This window comes from Silurus aristotelis, assembly GCF_946808225.1.
Source record: "Silurus aristotelis genome assembly, chromosome: 3".
NCBI lineage: Eukaryota > Metazoa > Chordata > Actinopteri > Siluriformes > Siluridae > Silurus > Silurus aristotelis.
The window spans coordinates 394,054-403,089 of NC_139576.1; the positions used below are offsets into that span (position 1 = coordinate 394,054).

General features: G+C 44.6%; 1 long non-coding RNA gene across 1 annotated transcript; it reads left to right on the forward strand.

The window, feature by feature from the left end:
* Window positions 1-5,460: 5,460 nt before the first annotated feature.
* LOC310723323 lies at window positions 5,461-7,106 on the forward strand. The gene is made up of 4 exons (XR_014532632.1): window positions 5,461-6,271; window positions 6,404-6,456; window positions 6,585-6,690; window positions 6,827-7,106. It is a non-coding gene; the product is annotated as an uncharacterized lncRNA (long non-coding RNA).
* Window positions 7,107-9,036: the final 1,930 nt, after the last annotated feature.

Consider the following 9,036-nt stretch of genomic DNA (forward strand, 5'->3'; position numbering starts at 1 on the left):
TCTTCAGTAAAACTCTTCTTGTAGCCATTTACCAGTTTCTGACATCGCTCAGAGGAAAGTTTGGCCCACTCCTCAACACAGAATTCTTTCAGCTGTGAGATGTTTGAAGGTTTTCTTGCATGTACGGCCAGTTTCAAGTCACCCTGCAGCATCTGATTGGAATTGAGATCTGGACTTTGCCATTCCAGGACTTTCCATTTCAGCCAGTTCTTAGTGGATTTAGTCAAGAAGCTTTTATTGTCATTTCTACCATCTATCTCTGACCCAGTACACAGTGACATGAAACAAAGATTCTCCTGAACCCTGGTGCTACATCAAACAACACAGAGCTACAACACACACCATAAAGCTACACACAGAACACAGTGTTAAGGGCTAAAGTAAGTGTCCTCACCACATAACGTGCATCATGTGCAAACAGTGCAGACAAACATCACAAAGCAGTGTGGGACAAATACACAAAACACACAATAGCACCGACCAGTAAACCTGTTGTATAACTCTGTTATACAGAAATGTGTAAAAGAGGACTATAAACTAGAGTGGATTTGTAAATAAACACAATGTAGTGAAAAAAACTGCATGTGAACAGTGTAATATGAATAAATATAAAATTGTTGTGGAATAAAGTGAGATAAATAATGTGTGTGTGTTAAGATCAGACTGAACAGTTCAGTAACACAGTTGCGTGAGTGAGGGTGTGTGTGAGTGAGTGAAGGAGTGGGTGGGTGAGGGTGAGTGAGTGGGTGGTTGTGGGTGGGTGAGTGAGTGGGTGGTTGTGGGTGGGTGAGTGAGTGGGTGGTTGTGGGTGGGTGAGTGAGTGGGTGGTTGTGGGTGGGTGAGTGAGTGGGTGGGTGTGTGAGTGAGTGAGTGGGTGGGTGAGGGTGTGAGCAGGTGGGTGGGTGGTTTCATCAGACTTTTAACATACATACATATAACATTTTTCAACATACCATCAGATCCTCTGAACTTGTGTGTGTGTGTGTGTGTGTGTGTGTGTGTGTGTGTGTGTGTGTCAAGTCAAGTCAAATCACATTGTCTCAAAGCAGCTTTACAGAATGTAACAGTGAAGGTGAAGGTGTGTGTTTATCTCTGATGAGCACCATGGAAACTGTGGTGAAGGAAAAACTCCCGTAGATGTTATGAGGAAGAAACCTTGAGAGGAACCAGACTAAAAAATGGAACCCATCATTATTTGGGTGAAATCAAGAGTGTGATTATAGTCTTTAAACACTACAGAACACTGGAGAGTGAGAACTAACATGAGCACTGGAGTGTGTGATTATGAGTGATGTTCTTTCTACAGTCTTTTACAGTCATTATGGTTATAAAACTAGGAGCTACTGAGCAACTCATAAAATATCTCAACATCTGAGATCATCACAGATCCAACATCAGCTTCTCCATGCCAGAGCCTTTAAACACTCCTGGAGAGTCCAGTGTCCAAACTCCACATGAAGTGTCTCTAGATCGTTCAGGGTGTTTGTGGGCATCTACTTTTTCAAAGGTCCACAATCTTCATGAGGTGGGACATAACTTGGGCTGGAGCAACCTCAGAATGTCTCGGGATGGGGAGAAAAAGAGAAGCAGTGGAGAGGAATTAGCGTAGCTGCTGTTCATGATATTAACAACACAATTTGATAATGTGATGTGATCAGATGTTCTGGAGCACAAGGTTATGATGTGATGTGTGTTATGTGTAGGCTTTGCTAAAAACATACGTCTTTAATCTACACTTAAACTGGGAGAGTGTATCTGAACCCCGAACACTGTCAGGAAGACTATTCCAGAGTTTAGGAGCTAAATGTGAGAATGATCTACCACCTTTAGTGGACTTTGCTATTCTAGGAACTACTGGAAGTCCAGAGTTTTGAGATCTCAGGGAGCGTGAAGGATTTTAGCGTGTTAGAAGACTGGAGAGATATATGGAGACAAACCATTTAGTGTTTTATAAGTAAGAAGTAGTTGTTTGAAGTCTATTCGAAACTTAATAGGAAGCCAATGTAGGGACGATAAGATTGGGGTTATATGATCATATTTTCTTGACCAAGTAAGAACTCTTGCTGCGGCATTCTGAACTAACTGAAGCTTGTTTATTAATGATGCAGGACATCCACCTAGTAATGCATTACAGTAGTCTATTCTAGAGGTCATAAACACATGGACGAGCTTCTCTGCATCAGATATAGATAACATATTTCTTAGCTTAGAAATATTTCTAAGGTGGAAGAAGCTGTTTTTGTAACTTGGTTGATGTGATTTTTAAGTTGCTCCAAAATAACTCCCAGTGTGTGTGGGGCGGGGGTGTGTGTGTGTGTGTGTGTGTGTGTGTGTGTGTGTGTGTGTGTGTGTGTGTGTGTGTGTGTGTGTGTGTGTGTGTGTGTGTGAGGGGTGTGTATGCTGTTGGCTTTGCAGATGCAGCATGTGGTGTAAATATCCATGTTAGAGGGGAGAGAGACTCCGATGATCTTTTCAGCTGTCCTTACTCTCCTCTGTAGGGTCTTCGGTCCGAGACGGTGCCGTTCCCAAACCAGGCAGTGATGCAGCTGCTTAAGATGCTCTCAATGGTTTCTCTGTAGAACATGGTCAGGATAGGGGAAGGGAGATGAGCCTTTTTTTAGGAAGTAGAGACGCTGCTGGGCTCTTGATGATGGAGCTGGTATTGATTGACCGGGTGAACAGATAAACACCAAGTATTTTGGTGCTCTTGACGATCTCCACGGAGGATCCAGTGGATCCAGAGGATGTTCAGTGGAGAATGGTTGCTCTGTGCTCTCCTGAAGTCAACAACCATCTCTTTGGTTTTGACCACGTTCAGAGACGTGTTGTTGCTCCACATCAGGCTGATAACCATTGCATGACCAGTGGTTCCTCTTTTGATGGCTTAGATGGTGCTGTGGAGTTCTTCAGCTCTAATAGAATTAAAGGACGGCCTTCATTTCACTGTAATTGTGTAGTGAGACAGAAATGTGATTAACTCACTGTTTGGTAGCAGGAGACACTCATATCTATTGGTGTACAATGCACTCACATTTCGCCGTTTTAAAACCTGGAGCCATGCTGGCCGAGCGGGATCCTGAGGGAGAACAAAGGACGCGACCCGTACCGGCGTCCACGAGGGAAACGATCCGGCGTCAGGAACAGGCTGAGGGCACGCGCACACCGCGCTCCCTTACCTAGTATCCTGTTAGCCAACGTCCAGTCACTGGGGAACAAGCTCGACGACCTCAGGGCAAGGGTCAAGTTCCAGAAAAACATTCAGCACTGCAATCTTCTCTGCTTCACCGAGACATGGCTGAACCCAGCGGTACCAGACCACGCCATCCAGTCGGATCGGATTGTGGGATTCACCGGAAAACTAGCGGATGATACGGTGCAAAAAAACACTATTAGAACGTTTCCCAACCAGAAGCCGTTGGTGGATAAAACCATTCGCGACGCTCTGAGATCCTGCTCCGCTGCCTACAACACAGGGCTTGCCACCGGGGACATGGATGAGTACAAGGCTGCATCTTACAGTGTTCACAGAGCGGTGAAGGATGCAAAGCGGTGCTACAGGAGGAAACTAGAGTCACAGTTCCAACATGGTGGCTCTAGGAGCCTGTGGCAGGGACTAAGAACAATAACGGACTATAAAACACCATCTTCTAGAATGGTGAATGCGGACGCTTCTCTGGCAGACGAGCTAAACACCTTTTACGCTCGTTCCGAGGCTGCAGCTAACCACGCTAGCGGTGCTAGCCACACAACCAGCGTGCATGCTGAGAGAGCCGCAGAGGTAAACACATTTACCATTTCAGAGCATGACGTGAGGAGGGCATTCAAGAGAGTGAATACCAGGAAGGCAGCAGGACCAGACGGCATCACAGGTCGGGTTCTGAAAGCCTGTGCTAACCAGCTAGCACCGGTGTTCACTGAGATATTCAACCTCTCTCTGGAACAGTCTGTTGTCCCCTCATGTTTTAAACAGTCCACAATTGTTCCTGTCCCGAAGAAACCCCAGCCCGCCTGCCTTAATGACTATCGCCCTGTAGCCTTGACCTCAGTAATGATGAAGTGCTTTGAAAGACTGTTCAGAGACTTCATCACTGCCTCACTACCGGACACACTGGACCCACTACAGTTCGCGTACCATCAGAACCATTCTACTGAGGACGCCTTTGCTCATCTCCTTCACACTACGATGAGCCACCTGGACCACAGAAAAGGGAATTATACAAAGACGATGTTTGTGGACTACAGTTCAGCGTTTAACACCATAATTCCCTCCACACTCACCTCTAAGTTGGATTTCCTGGGACTCAGCCTGCCGCTGTGTCAATGGATCTCCAACTTCCTGACAGACAGACCACAAGAGATACCGGTGGGAAAACACACTTCATCCACCCTCACCCTTAGCACTGGAGCTCCCCAGGGTTGTGTTCTGAGCCCCCTGCTTTACTCACTGTACATGTATGACTGTGTGGCCACTTCCAACTCCACCACCATCATCAAGTTAGCTGACGACACTGTTGTGGTGGGCCTGATCTCCAACAACGACGAGACAGCCTACCTACAGGAGGTTAAAAACCTGAAGAGATGGTGCCAGGAGAACAACCTTCTCCTGAACGTCAGCAAGACTAAGGAGTTGATCGTGGACTTCAGCACAAAGTGGGACCCCAGTGGAGAGAGTGGACAGTTTCCGGTACCTAGGTGTTCACATCACACAGGACCTGTCTTGGTCCTGTCACACCAACACCCTCGTGAAGAAGGCCCGGCAGCGTCTGTACCATCTGAGACGCTTAAGGGACTTTAAACTTCCCTTTTAGTGCTAAAGACTTTCTACACCTGCACCATTGAGAGCATCCTGACGGGTAGCATCACTTCCTGGTTTGGGAACAGCACCATGCAGGACAGGCAAGACCTCCAGAGGGTGGTGCGTTCAGCTAAACGTACCATCCACACTGAGCTCCCTGACCTGCAGGACATTTACAGCACGCGGTGCCGGACAGAGCCAGGAAGATTATGAAGGACCTCAGCCATCCCAATAATGCACTCGTTTCTTTGTTGCATTCAGGGAAACGCTAACGCTCCCTGAAAGTGAACACAGAGAGAATGAGGAGGAGCTTCTTCCCGCAGGCCATTCGGAGTTTAAAAACTCTCTCCATCATCACACTTCTTCTCTGTACAGATCTCACCTCTCGCACCACGACACTTTAAACTCTGGACTTGCACAGCACAGTGCACTTTATATTTTATTCCACACCATACCGCACACGGACACTTTAAACCACACCATTCCACACACGGACACTTTATGGACAATCTAAACCAGATTGTCTTTGTCTTTCTGCACAAATCAAACCAGTTGTGGACTGTGTAATACCAAGCAGATCAAATCTTTAAAGATCTAAAGAAGAAGAACAATGCAGTGGTTCTGAAAAGAGCAAATGATTGTGTAACAGTGCAGGTGTGATTATAACACTGGTGCGTCATTTTAAAGAAAAGGCTCAACGGAGTGATGATGCGTGTTGTGAAGGCTCCTCACCATGGCAGCTCGAACAGACTCCATGTTCTCTGGTGTGTGGGACGTGTGTTTTTAAAGGGTGAAACTTGTTTCTTTGAAATGAGCAGAAGGGACAGGACCATGATGTTCTAACTGGTAATGATGCTGAAATTCCCGTTGTGCAGCACTCACACTATCACCATTCTTCACTTCTCCATTCGAACTGATAGTAAGGGGATTAAAACGAGCTCCACACTATTGCTGATGCCTCAGGATCACCAAATTCTAGTTAATAAATGTCCTGCATCCCTGCGCCTCCTTCAAAACTCAGGTGTTGATTTGGTGATGTAAATATAAAGGACCACTTTCTTTATACTGGAATACTCCAGATGTGTCAGCAGCAGCTGGACTTCCTCAGATATTAGTCAGAGTTTTCACACAGCCCATTTATTGTTTTTAAAAGTAAGTAAAGAAGTTGTTAAATATACCCAAGAAGATATAAAAGATAATTTCTCTATAAAGCAAATAATTGTGTGTGCCAGGAATAATGAGCACAATTCTATCTACAGCCTCTCTGTGTGCAGAACCTTCTGAACAATTATTTACACACACAATTTACTGTTCCTTTTTTATACATTTGATTTTATAATTCATGTAACCAGGAGGGTGGGAACTCGTACAAGAGACCTATTTAAAGGGGAATAATGAAGCAGTGGGATTTTAGAACATCTGCACACTTTAAGCTCAGAGACTCGGTTCTCAGTACGGTGGTGTGTCACACTCAAGGTAAGTTCTTTTGCCTACACTGGTAATGGATATCACACAATGTGGGTGTCGTTCTTCAGTAAAATAACCAGGATAGCACCAGGAACACTTTCCCAGTTTTTCAACTAATGGATCTGCTGAATTGAGTTTCAGAATGATGAAGATGCTGCTGGTGACTCTGGCTCTTGCTCTTCTGCTGACCAGTGGTGAGAGACTTGAGCTTCTATTCCAATTAAACTTCAATGGTTATTCATTCATCTTAATTTAAAAGTTGTTTAATTTAGTCAAAGTGCTTCTGAAAAGATGACGTTTTTCTTGTGTCTGATCTCCACAGGTTCTGGCCTTCAATGCCACAAGTGGTCCAGATGGAAAATGTTCTATTGAAACCTGTCAGGCATTTCAAGACACCTGTATCACAACAAGAGTGAAAAACGGCCCTGGTGTGTGAAACCACCATCAGATCCTCTGTGTGTGTGTGTGTGTGTGTGTGTGTGTGTGTGTGTGTGTGTGTGTGTGTGTGTGTGTGTGTGTGTGTGTGTGTGTGAACATATTAAAAAATAAATGTTTCCTCCTCAGGTTCATTTGTAGGAAAGAGATGCTTGACTCAGGCTCAGTGTGTGCAGTACCAGAAATCCAATTCATGGCCTACTGCATGCTGCAGGTCGAATCTCTGCAATAACTTTGTTCCATAAAAATGGAAAAAAAAACAGGAGAAATCAGTTCCTGATGATTTACAATAATGTGCTTTTCTGTCAATCTTGTCACCATTTACTTTATCTGTGCATGGGATTAGTCACAATTTACACTGTATATCTCTGAAAGTGTGTTCAAATAAAATCATTTCAGCAAATACAAATTTGACTCACTGTCCACTTTATTAGGAACACCTGCTGATTTTTGCAGTTATTGAATTTTCTCGGAGTGAAAATGACGGCTCTCTGCTCACTTTCTCACTGAGAGTCGCTGTGTGTGTGAACGTAGTGAAAACAGAATGCAAAAGTGGAAAAGATCTTTTTGTTTCTGAATTTGAATCTGAGAAGTGAGAGGAAGAGTGTTGTGAGGACTGTGGTGAGACCTGAGATGTTGCATGGTTTAGAGACAGTGGCATTGAGTAAAAGACAGGAGGTGGAGCTGGAGGTAGCAGAGCTGAAGATGTTGAGATGTTCGTTGGGAGTGACGACGATGGACAGGATTAGCAATGAGTTTATTAGAGGGACAGCGCATGTAGGACGTTTTGGAGACAAGGTGAGGGAGGTGAGATTGAGATGGTTTGGACATGTGCAGAGGAGGGACATGGGGTATATCAGTAGGAGAATGCTGAGGATGGAGCCACCAGGAAGGAGGAAAAGAGGAAGACCAAGGAGAAGGTTTATGGATGTGGTGAGGGAAGACATGCAGGTAGTTGATGTAAAAAAAAGGCATATGTAGAGGACAGGGGGGGAATGGAGACCCCCAGAACATCTGATCACATGCACATTATCAACTTGTGCTGCAAATATCATGAACAGCAGCTACGCTAATTTTTCTCCACTGCTTCTCTTTCTCTCCCCATCCCGAGGCATCTTGAGTTTGGCCAGCTCCAGTCACGTCCCACCTCATGAAGATTACAGACCTTTGAAGAAGTAGATGCTGAACTTGCTAACATCCCGTACAATCTAGAGACGTACCAGTGCCAATTGGATCCCACTGCATGTGTGGTTTTGACATTGGACCTCCTGAAGTGTTTTAAGGCTCTGGCATGGAGAAGCTGATGCTGGATCTGTGATGATCACAAATGTTGAGCTCAGTAGCTCCTAGTTTTATAACCATAAAGACTGTAGAAGACTGTAGAAAGAACATTTACTTATAATCTTATACTCCATTACTCATGTTAGTTCTCACTCTCCAGTGTTCTGTATTGTTGAAAGATTTATGATCAAACTCTTGATGTCACCCAAATGAGGATGGGTTCCCCTTTTGAGTCTGGTTCTTCTCAAGGTTTCTTCCTCATAACATCTAAGGGAGTTTTTCCTTGCCACAGTCGCCACGGCTGCTCATCAACACATCATTCACCTTCACTGTTGATTTCTGTAAAACTGCTTTGAGACAATGTCTGTTGTGAAAAGTGCAATAGAAATAAACTTTACTTGACTTGACTTGGAGATGGATGATCTGCTGTGGAGACTCTCAATGGGAGAATCTGAAAGAAGAAGTTGTTCTTTGATGGAAATATTTCAGTGTCATTAAAGTCAATTCAATTCAATTTATGTTTATTTGTATTGCGCTTTTAACAATGAACATTGTCTCAGAGCAGCTTTACACAGATAATGTGGTGATTAAAAGTATGTTCTTTATAAGTGAGTTTGTCCCTGATGAACAAGCCGGTGGAGACTGTGGTGAAGGAAACACTACCCAAAATGGCATAAGGAAGAAACCTTGGGAGGAACCAGAGTCAAGAGGGAACCTCATCCTCATCTGGATTGCACCGAATGTCCATTTACTGCAGATAAACAAGGTTGAGTCAGTGTAGCAGACTGTTGATATTAACTACAGCCAAATCCATCCTCAAAGCTCCTATTCTTACTCCGGAATTTCATGGAACCACCCCAGGCGTTGATGAGAAACCGTCCCCAGCTGCACAGAGTGACCTCCAAATTAGGAGAACACTATCCAGAGGCAGACCTGGACGAAGTTGGAAGACCCGCATAGGGAAGACTGTGTCTGAGTCCCGAACACGGATTGGAAGGTTGTTCCATAACTGTGGGGTTTATAAGAGAAACATCTGCCCCCTGCTGGAGTCTTCATTA